The sequence below is a fragment of the Paramisgurnus dabryanus genome, chromosome 13, assembly GCF_030506205.2.
Source record: "Paramisgurnus dabryanus chromosome 13, PD_genome_1.1, whole genome shotgun sequence".
NCBI lineage: Eukaryota > Metazoa > Chordata > Actinopteri > Cypriniformes > Cobitidae > Paramisgurnus > Paramisgurnus dabryanus.
Window position 1 is genome coordinate 38,643,123 of NC_133349.1, and position 13,638 is coordinate 38,656,760.

The following is a 13,638-nucleotide window of genomic DNA, read 5'->3' on the forward strand; positions in this document are numbered from 1 at the left end:
CAATACCAGGTTCTGTTAGCATTTAATTAATTAATTATTTATGTCATTTTTTCCCATGAATGCGATCTTTCTGTAAGCGTTCACTGATGTCATGGCGTTGCCACATAAGTCTTGAAGTGTCTATCGAAGCGAGTCAGCACTCGCTTAGGGCCACACCACCCTGAGCACGCCCGCTCTCGTCTGATCTCGGAAGCCAAGCAGGGTCGGGCCTGGTTAGTACTTGGATGGGAGACCGCCTGGGAATACCAGGTGCTGTAAGCATTTAATTAATTAATAATTTTTTCATGTCTTTTTTTCCCATGAATGCGTCCTTTCTGTAAGCGTTCTCCCATGGCATGGCGTTGCCACATTAGTTTTGAAGTGTCTCTCGAATCAAGTCCGCACTCGCTTACGGCCACACCACCCTGAGCACGCCCGCTCTCGTCTGATCTCGGAAGCCAAGCAGGGTCGGGCCTGGTTAGTACTTGGATGGGAGACCGCCTGGGAATACCAGGTGCTGTAAGCATTTAATTAATTAAATATTTATTTATGTCATATTTTCCCATGAATGAGTCCTTTCTGTAAGCGTTCTCCCATGGCATGGCGTTGCCACATTAGTTTTAAAGTGTCTCTCGAATCGAGTCTGCACTCGCTTACGGCCACACCACCCTGAGCACGCCCGCTCTCGTCTGATCTCGGAAGCCAAGCAGGGTCGGGCCTGGTTAGTACTTGGATGGGAGACCGCCTGGGAATACCAGGTGCTGTAAGCATTTAATTAATTAATTATTTTTTATGTCATTTTTTCCCATGAATGCGATCTTTCTGTAAGCGTTCACTGATGTCATGGCGTTGCCACATAAGTCTTGAAGTGTCTATCGATGCGAGTCAGCACTCGCTTACGGCCACACCACCCTGAGCACGCCCGCTCTCGTCTGATCTCGGAAGCCAAGCAGGGTCGGGCCTGGTTAGTACTTGGATGGGAGACCGCCTGGGAATACCAGGTGCTGTAAGCATTTAATTAATTAAAAAAATTTTTATGTAATTTTTTCCCATGAATGCGTCCTTTCTGTAAGCGTTCTCCCATGGCATGGCGTTGCCACATTAGTTTTGAAGTGTCTCTCGAATCAAGTCCGCACTCGCTTACGGCCACACCACCCTGAGCACGCCCGCTCTCGTCTGATCTCGGAAGCCAAGCAGGGTCGGGCCTGGTTAGTACTTGGATGGGAGACCTCCTGGGAATACCAGGTGCTGAAATCATTTAATTAATTAAATATTTATTTATGTCATTTTTTCCCATGAATGCGTCCTTTCTGTAAGCGTTCTCCCATGGCATGGCGTTGCCACATTAGTTTTGAAGTGTCTCTCGAATCGAGTCTGCACTTACTTACGGCCACACCACCCTGAGCACGCCCGCTCTCGTCTGATCTCGGAAGCCAAGCAGGGTCGGGCCTGGTTAGTACTTGGATGTTAGACCGCCTGGGAATACCAGGTGCTGTAAGCATTTAATTAATTAATTATTTATGTCATTTTTTCCCATGAATGCGATCTTTCTGTAAGCGTTCACTGATGTCATGGCGTTGCCACATAAGTCTTGAAGTGTCTATCGAAGCGGGTCAGCACTCGCTTACGGCCACACCACCCTGAGCACGCCCGCTCTCGTCTGATCTCGGAAGCCAAGCAGGGTCGGGCCTGGTTAGTACTTGGATGGGAGACCGCCTGGGAATACCAGGTGCTGTAAGCATTTAATTAATTAATTATTTTTTTATGTCATTTTTTCCCATGAATGCGTCCTTTCTGTAACCATTTACCGATGTCATTGCGTTGCCACATTAGCCTTGAAGTGTCTCTCGAATCGAGTCAGCACTCGTTTACGGCCACACCACCCTGAGCACGCCCGCTCTCGTCTGATCTCGGAAGCCAAGCAGGGTCGGGCCTGGTTAGTACTTGGATGGAAGACCGCCTGAGAATACCTAGTGCTGTAAGCATTTAATTAATTAATTATTTATGTCATTTTTCCCATGAATGCGTCCTTTCTGTAAGCATTCTCCCATGGCATGGCGTTGCCACATTAGTTTTGAAGTGTCTCTCGAATCGAGTCTGCACTCGCTTACGGCCACACCACCCTGAGCAAGCCCGCTCTCGTCTGATCTCGGAAGCCAAGCAGGGTCGGGCCTGGTTAGTACTTGGATGGGAGACCGCCTGGGAATACCAGGTTCTGTAAGCATTTAATTAATTAATTATTTATGTCATTTTTTCCCATGAATGCGATCTTTCTGTAAGCGTTCACTGATGTCATGGCGTTGCCACATAAGTCTTGAAGTGTCTATCGAAGCGAGTCAGCACTCGCTTACGGCCACACCACCCTGAGCACGCCCGCTCTCGTCTGATCTCGGAAGCCAAGCAGGGTCGGGCCTGGTTAGTACTTGGATGGGAGACCGCCTGGGAATACCAGGTGCTGTAAGCATTTAATTAATTAATAATTTTTTCATGTCTTTTTTTCCCATGAATGCGTCCTTTCTGTAAGCGTTCTCCCATGGCATGGCGTTGCCACATTAGTTTTGAAGTGTCTCTCGAATCAAGTCCGCACTCGCTTACGGCCACACCACCCTGAGCACGCCCGCTCTCGTCTGATCTCGGAAGCCAAGCAGGGTCGGGCCTGGTTAGTACTTGGATGGGAGACCGCCTGGGAATACCAGGTGCTGTAAGCATTTAATTAATTAAATATTTATTTATGTCATATTTTCCCATGAATGAGTCCTTTCTGTAAGCGTTCTCCCATGGCATGGCGTTGCCACATTAGTTTTGAAGTGTCTCTCGAATCGAGTCTGCACTCGCTTACGGCCACACCACCCTGAGCACGCCCGCTCTCGTCTGATCTCGGAAGCCAAGCAGGGTCGGGCCTGGTTAGTACTTGGATGGGAGACCGCCTGGGAATACCAGGTGCTGTAAGCATTTAATTAATTAATTATTTTTTATGTCATTTTTTCCCATGAATGCGATCTTTCTGTAAGCGTTCACTGATGTCATGGCGTTGCCACATAAGTCTTGAAGTGTCTATCGATGCGAGTCAGCACTCGCTTACGGCCACACCACCCTGAGCACGCCCGCTCTCGTCTGATCTCGGAAGCCAAGCAGGGTCGGGCCTGGTTAGTACTTGGATGGGAGACCGCCTGGGAATACCAGGTGCTGTAAGCATTTAATTAATTAAAAAAATTTTTATGTAATTTTTTCCCATGAATGCGTCCTTTCTGTAAGCGTTCTCCCATGGCATGGCGTTGCCACATTAGTTTTGAAGTGTCTCTCGAATCAAGTCCGCACTCGCTTACGGCCACACCACCCTGAGCACGCCCGCTCTCGTCTGATCTCGGAAGCCAAGCAGGGTCGGGCCTGGTTAGTACTTGGATGGGAGACCGCCTGGGAATACCAGGTGCTGAAAGCATTTAATTAATTAAATATTTATTTATGTCATTTTTTCCCATGAATGCGTCCTTTCTGTAAGCGTTCTCCCATGGCATGGCGTTGCCACATTAGTTTTGAAGTGTCTCTCGAATCGAGTCTGCACTTACTTACGGCCACACCACCCTGAGCAGGCCCGCTCTCGTCTGATCTCGGAAGCCAAGCAGGGTCGGGCCTGGTTAGTACTTGGATGGGAGACCGCCTGGGAATACCAGGTTCTGTAAGCATTTAATTAATTAATTATTTATGTCATTTTTTCCCATGAATGCGATCTTTCTGTAAGCGTTCACTGATGTCATGGCGTTGCCACATAAGTCTTGAAGTGTCTATCGAAGCGAGTCAGCACTCGCTTACGGCCACACCACCCTGAGCACGCCCGCTCTCGTCTGATCTCGGAAGCCAAGCAGGGTCGGGCCTGGTTAGTACTTGGATGGGAGACCGCCTGGGAATACCAGGTGCTGTAAGCATTTAATTAATTAATTATTTTTTTATGTCATTTTTTCCCATGAATGCGTCCTTTCTGTAACCATTTACCGATGTCATTGCGTTGCCACATTAGCCTTGAAGTGTCTCTCGAATCGAGTCAGCACTCGTTTACGGCCACACCACCCTGAGCACGCCCGCTCTCGTCTGATCTCGGAAGCCAAGCAGGGTCGGGCCTGGTTAGTACTTGGATGGAAGACCGCCTGAGAATACCTAGTGCTGTAAGCATTTAATTAATTAATTATTTATGTCATTTTTCCCATGAATGCGTCCTTTCTGTAAGCATTCTCCCATGGCATGGCGTTGCCACATTAGTTTTGAAGTGTCTCTCGAATCGAGTCAGCACTCGCTTACGGCCACACCACCCTGAGCAAGCCCGCTCTCGTCTGATCTCGGAAGCCAAGCAGGGTCGGGCCTGGTTAGTACTTGGATGGGAGACCGCCTGGGAATACCAGGTTCTGTAAGCATTTAATTAATTAATTATTTATGTCATTTTTTCCCATGAATGCGATCTTTCTGTAAGCGTTCACTGATGTCATGGCGTTGCCACATAAGTCTTGAAGTGTCTATCGAAGCGAGTCAGCACTCGCTTACGGCCACACCACCCTGAGCACGCCCGCTCTCGTCTGATCTCGGAAGCCAAGCAGGGTCGGGCCTGGTTAGTACTTGGATGGGAGACCGCCTGGGAATACCAGGTGCTGTAAGCATTTAATCAATTAAATATTTATTTATGTCATATTTTCCCATGAATGCGTCCTTTCTGTAAGCGTTCTCCCATGGCATGGCGTTGCCACATTAGTTTTGAAGTGTCTCTCGAATCGAGTCTGCACTCGCTTACGGCCACACCACCCTGAGCACGCCCGCTCTCGTCTGATCTCGGAAGCCAAGCAGGGTCGGGCCTGGTTAGTACTTGGATGGGAGACCGCCTGGGAATACCAGGTGCTGTAAGCATTTAATTAATTAATTATTTTTTTATGTCATTTTTTCCCATGAATGCGATCTTTCTGTAAGCGTTCACTGATGTCATGGCGTTGCCACATAAGTCTTGAAGTGTCTATCGAAGCGAGTCAGCACTCGTTTACGGCCACACCACCCTGAGCACGCCCGCTTTCGTCTGATCTCGGAAGCCAAGCAGGGTCGGGCCTGGTTAGTACTTGGATGGGAGACCGCCTGGGAATACCTGGTGCTGTAAGAATTTAATTAATTAATTATTTATGTCATTTTTCCCATGAATGCGTCCTTTCTGTAAGCATTCTCCCATGGCATGGCGTTGCCACATTAGTTTTGAAGTGTCTCTCGAATCAAGTCCGCACTCGCTTACGGCCACACCACCCTGAGCACGCCCGCTCTCGTCTGATCTCGGAAGCCAAGCAGGGTCGGGCCTGGTTAGTACTTGGATGGGAGACCGCCTGGGAATACCTGGTGCTGTAAGCATTTAATTAATTAATTATTTATGTCATTTTTCCCATGAATGCGTCCTTTCTGTAAGCGTTCTCCCATGGCATGGCGTTGCCACATTAGTTTTGTAGTGTCTCTCGAATCTAGTCAGCACTCGCTTACGGCCACACCACCCTGAGCAAGCCCGCTCTCGTCTGATCTCGGAAGCCAAGCAGGGTCGGGCCTGGTTAGTACTTGGATGGGAGACCGCCTGGGAATACCAGGTTCTGTAAGCATTTAATTAATTAATTATTTATGTCATTTTTTCCCATGAATGCGATCTTTCTGTAAGCGTTCACTGATGTCATGGCGTTGCCACATAAGTCTTGAAGTGTCTATCGATGCGAGTCAGCACTCGCTTACGGCCACACCACCCTGAGCACGCCCGCTCTCGTCTGATCTCGAAAGCCAAGCAGGGTCGGGCCTGGTTAGTACTTGGATGGGAGACCGCCTGGGAATACCAGGTGCTGTAAGCATTTAATTAATTAATAATTTTTTAAAGTCATTTTTTCCCATGAATGCGTCCTTTCTGTAAGCGTTCTCCCATGGCATGGCGTTGCCACATTAGTTTTGAAGTGTCTCTCGAATCAAGTCCGCACTCGCTTACGGCCACACCACCCTGAGCACGCCCGCTCTCGTCTGATCTCGGAAGCCAAGCAGGGTCGGGCCTGGTTAGTACTTGGATGGGAGACCGCCTGGGAATACCAGGTGCTGAAAGCATTTAATTAATTAAATATTTATTTATGTCATATTTTCCCATGAATGCGTCCTTTCTGTAAGCGTTCTCCCATGGCATGGCGTTGCCACATTAGTTTTGAAGTGTCTCTCGAATCGAGTCTGCACTCGCTTACGGCCACACCACCCTGAGCACGCCCGCTCTCGTCTGATCTCGGAAGCCAAGCAGGGTCGGGCCTGGTTAGTACTTGGATGGGAGACCGCCTGGGAATACCAGGTGTTGTAAGCATTTAATTAATTAATAATTTTTTTTATGTCATTTTTTTCCCATGAATGCGTCCTTTCTGTAACCATTTACCGATGTCATTGCGTTGCCACATTAGCCTTGAAGTGTCTCTCGAATCGAGTCAGCACTCGCTTACGGCCACACCACCCTGAGCACGCCCGCTCTCGTCTGATCTCGGAAGCCAAGCAGGGTCGGGCCTGGTTAGTACTTGGATGGGAGACCGCCTGGGAATACCAGGTGGTGTAAGAATTTAATTAATTAATTATTTTTTTATGTCATTTTTTCCCATGAATGCGATCTTTCTGTAAGCGTTCACTGATGTCATGGCGTTGCCACATAAGTCTTGAAGTGTCTATCGAAGCGAGTCAGCACTCGCTTACGGCCACACCACCCTGAGCACGCCCGCTCTCGTCTGATCTCGGAAGCCAAGCAGGGTCGGGCCTGGTTAGTACTTGGATGGGAGACCGCCTGGGAATACCAGGTGCTGTAAGCATTTAATTAATTAATTATTTTTTTATGTCATTTTTCCCATGAATGCGTCCTTTCTGTAAGCATTCTCCCATGGCATGGCGTTGCCACATTAGTTTTGAAGTGTCTCTCGAATCGAGTCAGCACTCGCTTACGGCCACACCACCCTGAGCAAGCCCGCTCTCGTCTGATCTCGGAAGCCAAGCAGGGTCGGGCCTGGTTAGTACTTGGATGGGAGACCGCCTGGGAATACCAGGTTCTGTAAGCATTTAATTAATTAATTATTTATGTCATTTTTTCCCATGAATGCGATCTTTCTGTAAGCGTTCACTGATGTCATGGCGTTGCCACATAAGTCTTGAAGTGTCTATCGAAGCGAGTCAGCACTCGCTTACGGCCACACCACCCTGAGCACGCCCGCTCTCGTCTGATCTCGGAAGCCAAGCAGGGTCGGGCCTGGTTAGTACTTGGATGGGAGACCGCCTGGGAATACCAGGTGCTGTAAGCATTTAATTAATTAATAATTTTTTCATGTCTTTTTTTCCCATGAATGCGTCCTTTCTGTAAGCGTTCTCCCATGGCATGGCGTTGCCACATTAGTTTTGAAGTGTCTCTCGAATCAAGTCCGCACTCGCTTACGGCCACACCACCCTGAGCACGCCCGCTCTCGTCTGATCTCGGAAGCCAAGCAGGGTCGGGCCTGGTTAGTACTTGGATGGGAGACCGCCTGGGAATACCAGGTGCTGTAAGCATTTAATTAATTAAATATTTATTTATGTCATATTTTCCCATGAATGAGTCCTTTCTGTAAGCGTTCTCCCATGGCATGGCGTTGCCACATTAGTTTTGAAGTGTCTCTCGAATCGAGTCTGCACTCGCTTACGGCCACACCACCCTGAGCACGCCCGCTCTCGTCTGATCTCGGAAGCCAAGCAGGGTCGGGCCTGGTTAGTACTTGGATGGGAGACCGCCTGGGAATACCTGGTGCTGTAAGCATTTAATTAATTAATTATTTATGTCATTTTTCCCATGAATGCGTCCTTTCTGTAAGCATTCTCCCATGGCATGGCGTTGCCACATTAGTTTTGAAGTGTCTCTCGAATCGAGTCAGCACTCGCTTACGGCCACACCACCCTGAGCAAGCCCGCTCTCGTCTGATCTCGGAAGCCAAGCAGGGTCGGGCTTGGTTAGTACTTGGATGGGAGACCGCCTGGGAATACCAGGTTCTGTAAGCATTTAATTAATTAATTATTTATGTCATTTTTTCCCATGAATGCGATCTTTCTGTAAGCGTTCACTGATGTCATGGCGTTGCCACATAAGTCTTGAAGTGTCTATCGAAGCGAGTCAGCACTCGCTTACGGCCACACCACCCTGAGCACGCCCGCTCTCGTCTGATCTCGGAAGCCAAGCAGGGTCGGGCCTGGTTAGTACTTGGATGGGAGACCACCTGGGAATACCAGGTGCTGTAAGCATTTAATTAATTAATAATTTTTTTTATGTCATTTTTTCCCATGAATGCGTCCTTTCTGTAAGCGTTCTCCCATGGCATGGCGTTGCCACATTAGTTTTGAAGTGTCTCTCGAATCAAGTCCGCACTCGCTTACGGCCACACCACCCTGAGCACGCCCGCTCTCGTCTGATCTCGGAAGCCAAGCAGGGTTGGGCCTGGTTAGTACTTGGATGTGAGACCGCCTGGGAATACCAGGTGCTGTAAGCATTTAATTAATTAATTATTTTTTTATGTCATTTTTTCCCATGAATGCGATCTTTCTGTAAGCGTTCACTGATGTCATGGCGTTGCCACATAAGTCTTGAAGTGTCTATCGAAGCGAGTCAGCACTCGCTTACGGCCACACCACCCTGAGCACGCCCGCTCTCGTCTGATCTCGGAAGCCAAGCAGGGTCGGGCCTGGTTAGTACTTGGATGGGAGACCGCCTGGGAATACCAGGTGCTGTAAGCATTTAATTAATTAATTATTTTTTTATGTCATTTTTTCCCATGAATGCGTCCTTTCTGTAACCATTTACCGATGTCATTGCGTTGCCACATTAGCCTTGAAGTGTCTCTCGAATCGAGTCAGCACTCGTTTACGGCCACACCACCCTGAGCACGCCCGCTCTCGTCTGATCTCGGAAGCCAAGCAGGGTCGGGCCTGGTTAGTACTTGGATGGGAGACCGCCTGGGAATACCTGGTGCTGTAAGCATTTAATTAATTAATTATTTATGCCATTTTTCCCATGAATGCGTCCTTTCTGTAAGCATTCTCCCATGGCATGGCGTTGCCACATTAGTTTTGAAGTGTCTCTCGAATCGAGTCAGCACTCGCTTACGGCCACACCACCCTGAGCAAGCCCGCTCTCGTCTGCTCTCGGAAGCCAAGCAGGGTCGGGCCTGGTTAGTACTTGGATGGGAGACCGCCTGGGAATACCAGGTTCTGTAAGCATTTAATTAATTAATTATTTATGTCATTTTTTCCCATGAATGCGATCTTTCTGTAAGCGTTCACTGATGTCATGGCGTTGCCACATAAGTCTTGAAGTGTCTATCGAAGCGAGTCAGCACTCGCTTACGGCCACACCACCCTGAGCACGCCGCTCTCGTCTGATCTCGGAAGCCAAGCAGGGTCGGGCCTGGTTAGTACTTGAATGGGAGACCGCCTGGGAATACCAGGTGCTGTAAGCATTTAATTAATTAATAATTTTTTTATGTCATTTTTTCCCATGAATGCGTCCTTTCTGTAAGCGTTCTCCCATGGCATGGCGTTGCCACATTAGTTTTGAAGTGTCTCTCGAATCAAGTCCGCACTCGCTTACGGCCACACCACCCTGAGCACGCCCGCTCTCGTCTGATCTCGGAAGCCAAGCAGGGTCGGGCCTGGTTAGTACTTGGATGGGAGACCGCCTGGGAATACCAGGTGCTGTAAGCATTTAATTAATTAATTATTTTTTTATGTCATTTTTTCCCATGAATGCGATCTTTCTGTAAGCGTTCACTGATGTCATGGCGTTGCCACATAAGTCTTGAAGTGTCTATCGAAGCGAGTCAGCACTCGTTTACGGCCACACCACCCTGAGCACACCCGCTCTCGTCTGATCTCGGAAGCCAAGCAGGGTCGGGCCTGGTTAGTACTTGGATGGGAGACCGCCTGGGAATACCAGGTGCTGTAAGCATTTAATTAATTAATTATTTTTTTATGTCATTTTTTGCCATGAATGCGTCCTTTCTGTAACCATTTACCGATGTCATTGCGTTGCCACATTAGCCTTGAAGTGTCTCTCGAATCGAGTCAGCACTCGTTTACGGCCACACCACCCTGAGCACGCCCGCTCTCGTCTGATCTCGGAAGCCAAGCAGGGTCGGGCCTGGTTAGTACTTGGATGGGAGACCGCCTGGGAATACCTGGTGCTGTAAGCATTTAATTAATTAATTATTTATGTCATTTTTCCCATGAATGCGTCCTTTCTGTAAGCATTCTCCCATGGCATGGCGTTGCCACATTAGTTTTGAAGTGTCTCTCGAATCGAGTCAGCACTCGCTTACGGCCACACCACCCTGAGCAAGCCCGCTCTCGTCTGATCTCGGAAGCCAAGCAGGGTCGGGCCTGGTTAGTACTTGGATGGGAGACCGCCTGGCAATACCAGGTTCTGTTAGCATTTAATTAATTAATTATTTATGTCATTTTTTCCCATGAATGCGATCTTTCTGTAAGCGTTCACTGATGTCATGGCGTTGCCACATAAGTCTTGAAGTGTCTATCGAAGCGAGTCAGCACTCGCTTAGGGCCACACCACCCTGAGCACGCCCGCTCTCGTCTGATCTCGGAAGCCAAGCAGGGTCGGGCCTGGTTAGTACTTGGATGGGAGACCGCCTGGGAATACCAGGTGCTGTAAGCATTTAATTAATTAATAATTTTTTCATGTCTTTTTTTCCCATGAATGCGTCCTTTCTGTAAGCGTTCTCCCATGGCATGGCGTTGCCACATTAGTTTTGAAGTGTCTCTCGAATCAAGTCCGCACTCGCTTACGGCCACACCACCCTGAGCACGCCCGCTCTCGTCTGATCTCGGAAGCCAAGCAGGGTCGGGCCTGGTTAGTACTTGGATGGGAGACCGCCTGGGAATACCAGGTGCTGTAAGCATTTAATTAATTAAATATTTATTTATGTCATATTTTCCCATGAATGAGTCCTTTCTGTAAGCGTTCTCCCATGGCATGGCGTTGCCACATTAGTTTTAAAGTGTCTCTCGAATCGAGTCTGCACTCGCTTACGGCCACACCACCCTGAGCACGCCCGCTCTCGTCTGATCTCGGAAGCCAAGCAGGGTCGGGCCTGGTTAGTACTTGGATGGGAGACCGCCTGGGAATACCAGGTGCTGTAAGCATTTAATTAATTAATTATTTTTTATGTCATTTTTTCCCATGAATGCGATCTTTCTGTAAGCGTTCACTGATGTCATGGCGTTGCCACATAAGTCTTGAAGTGTCTATCGATGCGAGTCAGCACTCGCTTACGGCCACACCACCCTGAGCACGCCCGCTCTCGTCTGATCTCGGAAGCCAAGCAGGGTCGGGCCTGGTTAGTACTTGGATGGGAGACCGCCTGGGAATACCAGGTGCTGTAAGCATTTAATTAATTAAAAAAAATTTTATGTAATTTTTTCCCATGAATGCGTCCTTTCTGTAAGCGTTCTCCCATGGCATGGCGTTGCCACATTAGTTTTGAAGTGTCTCTCGAATCAAGTCCGCACTCGCTTACGGCCACACCACCCTGAGCACGCCCGCTCTCGTCTGATCTCGGAAGCCAAGCAGGGTCGGGCCTGGTTAGTACTTGGATGGGAGACCTCCTGGGAATACCAGGTGCTGAAATCATTTAATTAATTAAATATTTATTTATGTCATTTTTTCCCATGAATGCGTCCTTTCTGTAAGCGTTCTCCCATGGCATGGCGTTGCCACATTAGTTTTGAAGTGTCTCTCGAATCGAGTCTGCACTTACTTACGGCCACACCACCCTGAGCACGCCCGCTCTCGTCTGATCTCGGAAGCCAAGCAGGGTCGGGCCTGGTTAGTACTTGGATGTTAGACCGCCTGGGAATACCAGGTGCTGTAAGCATTTAATTAATTAATTATTTATGTCATTTTTTCCCATGAATGCGATCTTTCTGTAAGCGTTCACTGATGTCATGGCGTTGCCACATAAGTCTTGAAGTGTCTATCGAAGCGGGTCAGCACTCGCTTACGGCCACACCACCCTGAGCACGCCCGCTCTCGTCTGATCTCGGAAGCCAAGCAGGGTCGGGCCTGGTTAGTACTTGGATGGGAGACCGCCTGGGAATACCAGGTGCTGTAAGCATTTAATTAATTAATTATTTTTTTATGTCATTTTTTCCCATGAATGCGTCCTTTCTGTAACCATTTACCGATGTCATTGCGTTGCCACATTAGCCTTGAAGTGTCTCTCGAATCGAGTCAGCACTCGTTTACGGCCACACCACCCTGAGCACGCCCGCTCTCGTCTGATCTCGGAAGCCAAGCAGGGTCGGGCCTGGTTAGTACTTGGATGGAAGACCGCCTGAGAATACCTAGTGCTGTAAGCATTTAATTAATTAATTATTTATGTCATTTTTCCCATGAATGCGTCCTTTCTGTAAGCATTCTCCCATGGCATGGCGTTGCCACATTAGTTTTGAAGTGTCTCTCGAATCGAGTCTGCACTCGCTTACGGCCACACCACCCTGAGCAAGCCCGCTCTCGTCTGATCTCGGAAGCCAAGCAGGGTCGGGCCTGGTTAGTACTTGGATGGGAGACCGCCTGGGAATACCAGGTTCTGTAAGCATTTAATTAATTAATTATTTATGTCATTTTTTCCCATGAATGCGATCTTTCTGTAAGCGTTCACTGATGTCATGGCGTTGCCACATAAGTCTTGAAGTGTCTATCGAAGCGAGTCAGCACTCGCTTACGGCCACACCACCCTGAGCACGCCCGCTCTCGTCTGATCTCGGAAGCCAAGCAGGGTCGGGCCTGGTTAGTACTTGGATGGGAGACCGCCTGGGAATACCAGGTGCTGTAAGCATTTAATTAATTAATAATTTTTTCATGTCTTTTTTTCCCATGAATGCGTCCTTTCTGTAAGCGTTCTCCCATGGCATGGCGTTGCCACATTAGTTTTGAAGTGTCTCTCGAATCAAGTCCGCACTCGCTTACGGCCACACCACCCTGAGCACGCCCGCTCTCGTCTGATCTCGGAAGCCAAGCAGGGTCGGGCCTGGTTAGTACTTGGATGGGAGACCGCCTGGGAATACCAGGTGCTGTAAGCATTTAATTAATTAAATATTTATTTATGTCATATTTTCCCATGAATGAGTCCTTTCTGTAAGCGTTCTCCCATGGCATGGCGTTGCCACATTAGTTTTGAAGTGTCTCTCGAATCGAGTCTGCACTCGCTTACGGCCACACCACCCTGAGCACGCCCGCTCTCGTCTGATCTCGGAAGCCAAGCAGGGTCGGGCCTGGTTAGTACTTGGATGGGAGACCGCCTGGGAATACCAGGTGCTGTAAGCATTTAATTAATTAATTATTTTTTATGTCATTTTTTCCCATGAATGCGATCTTTCTGTAAGCGTTCACTGATGTCATGGCGTTGCCACATAAGTCTTGAAGTGTCTATCGATGCGAGTCAGCACTCGCTTACGGCCACACCACCCTGAGCACGCCCGCTCTCGTCTGATCTCGGAAGCCAAGCAGGGTCGGGCCTGGTTAGTACTTGGATGGGAGACCGCCTGGGAATACCAGGTGCTGTAAGCATTTAATTAATTAAAAAAATTTTTATGTAATTTTTTCCCATGAAT

At 48.5% G+C, this 13,638-nt stretch overlaps 37 non-coding genes and 20 pseudogenes across 37 annotated transcripts; all 57 read left to right on the forward strand.

The window, feature by feature from the left end:
- LOC135742601 (5S ribosomal RNA) overlaps positions 1-21 on the forward strand; it is a 119-nt pseudogene extending 98 nt beyond the window's left edge.
- Positions 22-142: 121 nt separating this feature from the next.
- LOC135741878 (5S ribosomal RNA) lies at positions 143-261 on the forward strand. The gene has a single exon (XR_010529718.1). It is a non-coding gene; the product is annotated as a 5S ribosomal RNA (ribosomal RNA).
- Positions 262-386: 125 nt separating this feature from the next.
- LOC135742761 (5S ribosomal RNA) lies at positions 387-505 on the forward strand. Its single transcript, XR_010530168.1, has one exon. It is a non-coding gene; the product is annotated as a 5S ribosomal RNA (ribosomal RNA).
- A 125-nt stretch (positions 506-630) lies between these two features.
- On the forward strand, positions 631-749 carry LOC135742760 (5S ribosomal RNA). The gene has a single exon (XR_010530167.1). It is a non-coding gene; the product is annotated as a 5S ribosomal RNA (ribosomal RNA).
- Positions 750-873: 124 nt separating this feature from the next.
- On the forward strand, positions 874-992 carry LOC135742758 (5S ribosomal RNA). The gene has a single exon (XR_010530165.1). It is a non-coding gene; the product is annotated as a 5S ribosomal RNA (ribosomal RNA).
- Positions 993-1,117: 125 nt separating this feature from the next.
- On the forward strand, positions 1,118-1,236 carry LOC135742186 (5S ribosomal RNA; annotated as a pseudogene).
- Positions 1,237-1,361: 125 nt separating this feature from the next.
- LOC135742492 (5S ribosomal RNA) lies at positions 1,362-1,480 on the forward strand (annotated as a pseudogene).
- A 121-nt stretch (positions 1,481-1,601) lies between these two features.
- Positions 1,602-1,720, forward strand: LOC135742757 (5S ribosomal RNA). The gene has a single exon (XR_010530164.1). It is a non-coding gene; the product is annotated as a 5S ribosomal RNA (ribosomal RNA).
- A 125-nt stretch (positions 1,721-1,845) lies between these two features.
- On the forward strand, positions 1,846-1,964 carry LOC135742448 (5S ribosomal RNA; annotated as a pseudogene).
- Positions 1,965-2,084: 120 nt separating this feature from the next.
- On the forward strand, positions 2,085-2,203 carry LOC135742362 (5S ribosomal RNA; annotated as a pseudogene).
- A 121-nt stretch (positions 2,204-2,324) lies between these two features.
- LOC135742756 (5S ribosomal RNA) lies at positions 2,325-2,443 on the forward strand. The gene has a single exon (XR_010530163.1). It is a non-coding gene; the product is annotated as a 5S ribosomal RNA (ribosomal RNA).
- Positions 2,444-2,568: 125 nt separating this feature from the next.
- LOC135742755 (5S ribosomal RNA) lies at positions 2,569-2,687 on the forward strand. Its single transcript, XR_010530162.1, has one exon. It is a non-coding gene; the product is annotated as a 5S ribosomal RNA (ribosomal RNA).
- Positions 2,688-2,812: 125 nt separating this feature from the next.
- On the forward strand, positions 2,813-2,931 carry LOC135742754 (5S ribosomal RNA). Its single transcript, XR_010530161.1, has one exon. It is a non-coding gene; the product is annotated as a 5S ribosomal RNA (ribosomal RNA).
- Positions 2,932-3,055: 124 nt separating this feature from the next.
- On the forward strand, positions 3,056-3,174 carry LOC135742753 (5S ribosomal RNA). The gene has a single exon (XR_010530160.1). It is a non-coding gene; the product is annotated as a 5S ribosomal RNA (ribosomal RNA).
- Positions 3,175-3,299: 125 nt separating this feature from the next.
- Positions 3,300-3,418, forward strand: LOC135742000 (5S ribosomal RNA). The gene has a single exon (XR_010529833.1). It is a non-coding gene; the product is annotated as a 5S ribosomal RNA (ribosomal RNA).
- Positions 3,419-3,543: 125 nt separating this feature from the next.
- On the forward strand, positions 3,544-3,662 carry LOC135742522 (5S ribosomal RNA; annotated as a pseudogene).
- A 121-nt stretch (positions 3,663-3,783) lies between these two features.
- LOC135742752 (5S ribosomal RNA) lies at positions 3,784-3,902 on the forward strand. Its single transcript, XR_010530159.1, has one exon. It is a non-coding gene; the product is annotated as a 5S ribosomal RNA (ribosomal RNA).
- Positions 3,903-4,027: 125 nt separating this feature from the next.
- On the forward strand, positions 4,028-4,146 carry LOC135742447 (5S ribosomal RNA; annotated as a pseudogene).
- Positions 4,147-4,266: 120 nt separating this feature from the next.
- LOC135742361 (5S ribosomal RNA) lies at positions 4,267-4,385 on the forward strand (annotated as a pseudogene).
- Positions 4,386-4,506: 121 nt separating this feature from the next.
- Positions 4,507-4,625, forward strand: LOC135742750 (5S ribosomal RNA). The gene has a single exon (XR_010530158.1). It is a non-coding gene; the product is annotated as a 5S ribosomal RNA (ribosomal RNA).
- A 125-nt stretch (positions 4,626-4,750) lies between these two features.
- Positions 4,751-4,869, forward strand: LOC135742749 (5S ribosomal RNA). The gene has a single exon (XR_010530157.1). It is a non-coding gene; the product is annotated as a 5S ribosomal RNA (ribosomal RNA).
- A 125-nt stretch (positions 4,870-4,994) lies between these two features.
- Positions 4,995-5,113, forward strand: LOC135742267 (5S ribosomal RNA; annotated as a pseudogene).
- A 120-nt stretch (positions 5,114-5,233) lies between these two features.
- On the forward strand, positions 5,234-5,352 carry LOC135742923 (5S ribosomal RNA). Its single transcript, XR_010530325.1, has one exon. It is a non-coding gene; the product is annotated as a 5S ribosomal RNA (ribosomal RNA).
- A 120-nt stretch (positions 5,353-5,472) lies between these two features.
- Positions 5,473-5,591, forward strand: LOC135742359 (5S ribosomal RNA; annotated as a pseudogene).
- Positions 5,592-5,712: 121 nt separating this feature from the next.
- Positions 5,713-5,831, forward strand: LOC135741859 (5S ribosomal RNA). The gene has a single exon (XR_010529700.1). It is a non-coding gene; the product is annotated as a 5S ribosomal RNA (ribosomal RNA).
- Positions 5,832-5,956: 125 nt separating this feature from the next.
- LOC135741999 (5S ribosomal RNA) lies at positions 5,957-6,075 on the forward strand. Its single transcript, XR_010529832.1, has one exon. It is a non-coding gene; the product is annotated as a 5S ribosomal RNA (ribosomal RNA).
- Positions 6,076-6,200: 125 nt separating this feature from the next.
- On the forward strand, positions 6,201-6,319 carry LOC135741795 (5S ribosomal RNA). Its single transcript, XR_010529639.1, has one exon. It is a non-coding gene; the product is annotated as a 5S ribosomal RNA (ribosomal RNA).
- Positions 6,320-6,446: 127 nt separating this feature from the next.
- LOC135742285 (5S ribosomal RNA) lies at positions 6,447-6,565 on the forward strand (annotated as a pseudogene).
- A 125-nt stretch (positions 6,566-6,690) lies between these two features.
- On the forward strand, positions 6,691-6,809 carry LOC135742748 (5S ribosomal RNA). Its single transcript, XR_010530156.1, has one exon. It is a non-coding gene; the product is annotated as a 5S ribosomal RNA (ribosomal RNA).
- A 124-nt stretch (positions 6,810-6,933) lies between these two features.
- LOC135742358 (5S ribosomal RNA) lies at positions 6,934-7,052 on the forward strand (annotated as a pseudogene).
- A 121-nt stretch (positions 7,053-7,173) lies between these two features.
- Positions 7,174-7,292, forward strand: LOC135742746 (5S ribosomal RNA). Its single transcript, XR_010530154.1, has one exon. It is a non-coding gene; the product is annotated as a 5S ribosomal RNA (ribosomal RNA).
- Positions 7,293-7,417: 125 nt separating this feature from the next.
- LOC135742745 (5S ribosomal RNA) lies at positions 7,418-7,536 on the forward strand. Its single transcript, XR_010530153.1, has one exon. It is a non-coding gene; the product is annotated as a 5S ribosomal RNA (ribosomal RNA).
- Positions 7,537-7,661: 125 nt separating this feature from the next.
- LOC135742922 (5S ribosomal RNA) lies at positions 7,662-7,780 on the forward strand. The gene has a single exon (XR_010530324.1). It is a non-coding gene; the product is annotated as a 5S ribosomal RNA (ribosomal RNA).
- Positions 7,781-7,900: 120 nt separating this feature from the next.
- On the forward strand, positions 7,901-8,019 carry LOC135742476 (5S ribosomal RNA; annotated as a pseudogene).
- A 121-nt stretch (positions 8,020-8,140) lies between these two features.
- On the forward strand, positions 8,141-8,259 carry LOC135742897 (5S ribosomal RNA). The gene has a single exon (XR_010530299.1). It is a non-coding gene; the product is annotated as a 5S ribosomal RNA (ribosomal RNA).
- A 126-nt stretch (positions 8,260-8,385) lies between these two features.
- Positions 8,386-8,504, forward strand: LOC135742057 (5S ribosomal RNA). The gene has a single exon (XR_010529887.1). It is a non-coding gene; the product is annotated as a 5S ribosomal RNA (ribosomal RNA).
- Positions 8,505-8,629: 125 nt separating this feature from the next.
- On the forward strand, positions 8,630-8,748 carry LOC135742744 (5S ribosomal RNA). The gene has a single exon (XR_010530152.1). It is a non-coding gene; the product is annotated as a 5S ribosomal RNA (ribosomal RNA).
- Positions 8,749-8,873: 125 nt separating this feature from the next.
- On the forward strand, positions 8,874-8,992 carry LOC135743063 (5S ribosomal RNA). Its single transcript, XR_010530463.1, has one exon. It is a non-coding gene; the product is annotated as a 5S ribosomal RNA (ribosomal RNA).
- A 120-nt stretch (positions 8,993-9,112) lies between these two features.
- LOC135742516 (5S ribosomal RNA) lies at positions 9,113-9,231 on the forward strand (annotated as a pseudogene).
- Positions 9,232-9,352: 121 nt separating this feature from the next.
- Positions 9,353-9,470, forward strand: LOC135742288 (5S ribosomal RNA; annotated as a pseudogene).
- A 125-nt stretch (positions 9,471-9,595) lies between these two features.
- On the forward strand, positions 9,596-9,714 carry LOC135742743 (5S ribosomal RNA). Its single transcript, XR_010530151.1, has one exon. It is a non-coding gene; the product is annotated as a 5S ribosomal RNA (ribosomal RNA).
- Positions 9,715-9,839: 125 nt separating this feature from the next.
- On the forward strand, positions 9,840-9,958 carry LOC135742943 (5S ribosomal RNA). Its single transcript, XR_010530344.1, has one exon. It is a non-coding gene; the product is annotated as a 5S ribosomal RNA (ribosomal RNA).
- Positions 9,959-10,083: 125 nt separating this feature from the next.
- Positions 10,084-10,202, forward strand: LOC135743062 (5S ribosomal RNA). The gene has a single exon (XR_010530462.1). It is a non-coding gene; the product is annotated as a 5S ribosomal RNA (ribosomal RNA).
- A 120-nt stretch (positions 10,203-10,322) lies between these two features.
- Positions 10,323-10,441, forward strand: LOC135742600 (5S ribosomal RNA; annotated as a pseudogene).
- Positions 10,442-10,562: 121 nt separating this feature from the next.
- On the forward strand, positions 10,563-10,681 carry LOC135741877 (5S ribosomal RNA). Its single transcript, XR_010529717.1, has one exon. It is a non-coding gene; the product is annotated as a 5S ribosomal RNA (ribosomal RNA).
- A 125-nt stretch (positions 10,682-10,806) lies between these two features.
- LOC135742742 (5S ribosomal RNA) lies at positions 10,807-10,925 on the forward strand. Its single transcript, XR_010530150.1, has one exon. It is a non-coding gene; the product is annotated as a 5S ribosomal RNA (ribosomal RNA).
- A 125-nt stretch (positions 10,926-11,050) lies between these two features.
- On the forward strand, positions 11,051-11,169 carry LOC135742741 (5S ribosomal RNA). Its single transcript, XR_010530149.1, has one exon. It is a non-coding gene; the product is annotated as a 5S ribosomal RNA (ribosomal RNA).
- Positions 11,170-11,293: 124 nt separating this feature from the next.
- LOC135742740 (5S ribosomal RNA) lies at positions 11,294-11,412 on the forward strand. Its single transcript, XR_010530148.1, has one exon. It is a non-coding gene; the product is annotated as a 5S ribosomal RNA (ribosomal RNA).
- Positions 11,413-11,537: 125 nt separating this feature from the next.
- LOC135742184 (5S ribosomal RNA) lies at positions 11,538-11,656 on the forward strand (annotated as a pseudogene).
- Positions 11,657-11,781: 125 nt separating this feature from the next.
- On the forward strand, positions 11,782-11,900 carry LOC135742491 (5S ribosomal RNA; annotated as a pseudogene).
- A 121-nt stretch (positions 11,901-12,021) lies between these two features.
- On the forward strand, positions 12,022-12,140 carry LOC135742739 (5S ribosomal RNA). Its single transcript, XR_010530147.1, has one exon. It is a non-coding gene; the product is annotated as a 5S ribosomal RNA (ribosomal RNA).
- Positions 12,141-12,265: 125 nt separating this feature from the next.
- LOC135742446 (5S ribosomal RNA) lies at positions 12,266-12,384 on the forward strand (annotated as a pseudogene).
- Positions 12,385-12,504: 120 nt separating this feature from the next.
- Positions 12,505-12,623, forward strand: LOC135742356 (5S ribosomal RNA; annotated as a pseudogene).
- A 121-nt stretch (positions 12,624-12,744) lies between these two features.
- On the forward strand, positions 12,745-12,863 carry LOC135742738 (5S ribosomal RNA). Its single transcript, XR_010530146.1, has one exon. It is a non-coding gene; the product is annotated as a 5S ribosomal RNA (ribosomal RNA).
- Positions 12,864-12,988: 125 nt separating this feature from the next.
- On the forward strand, positions 12,989-13,107 carry LOC135742737 (5S ribosomal RNA). The gene has a single exon (XR_010530145.1). It is a non-coding gene; the product is annotated as a 5S ribosomal RNA (ribosomal RNA).
- A 125-nt stretch (positions 13,108-13,232) lies between these two features.
- LOC135742734 (5S ribosomal RNA) lies at positions 13,233-13,351 on the forward strand. Its single transcript, XR_010530143.1, has one exon. It is a non-coding gene; the product is annotated as a 5S ribosomal RNA (ribosomal RNA).
- A 124-nt stretch (positions 13,352-13,475) lies between these two features.
- LOC135742733 (5S ribosomal RNA) lies at positions 13,476-13,594 on the forward strand. Its single transcript, XR_010530142.1, has one exon. It is a non-coding gene; the product is annotated as a 5S ribosomal RNA (ribosomal RNA).
- The last annotated feature ends 44 nt before the right edge of the window (positions 13,595-13,638 follow it).